The sequence below is a fragment of the Propithecus coquereli genome, unplaced genomic scaffold (genome assembly GCF_000956105.1).
Source record: "Propithecus coquereli isolate 6110/MARCELLA unplaced genomic scaffold, Pcoq_1.0 Scaffold224, whole genome shotgun sequence".
Classification (NCBI taxonomy): domain Eukaryota; kingdom Metazoa; phylum Chordata; class Mammalia; order Primates; family Indriidae; genus Propithecus; species Propithecus coquereli.
Window position 1 is genome coordinate 5831446 of NW_012147634.1, and position 349 is coordinate 5831794.

Consider the following 349-nt stretch of genomic DNA (forward strand, 5'->3'; position numbering starts at 1 on the left):
TACTGTTGACTGAAAGCCTTACTGTTAACAAACAGTTGATTAACACATATTTTGAATGTTATATGTATTACATATTGTATTCTAACAATAAAATAGGCTGGAGAAAAGGAAATGCTATTAAGAAAATCATAAGGAAGAGAAAATATATTTACTATTCATTAAATGGAAGAAGATCGTCTAACTTGATAGATGCACCTGATTTATCAACTGAGCCAGGACTGAGAATTGATCATTAAGTTTACCAAATTTGGGATAATTTTAGCCATAGATTTTTCAAATAATTTTTTGGCCACAATTTCTCTTTCTCTTTTATTGGACTCACAAGGTGAAAACACCCACATATATGTAT

General features: G+C 29.5%; 1 protein-coding gene across 1 annotated transcript in view; it reads left to right on the forward strand.

Moving 5' to 3' along the window:
- The window catches only part of VPS13C (vacuolar protein sorting 13 homolog C (S. cerevisiae)), a 213380-nt gene that overhangs the window by 71998 nt on the left and 141033 nt on the right, over positions 1 to 349 (forward strand). The window lies entirely within an intron of this gene.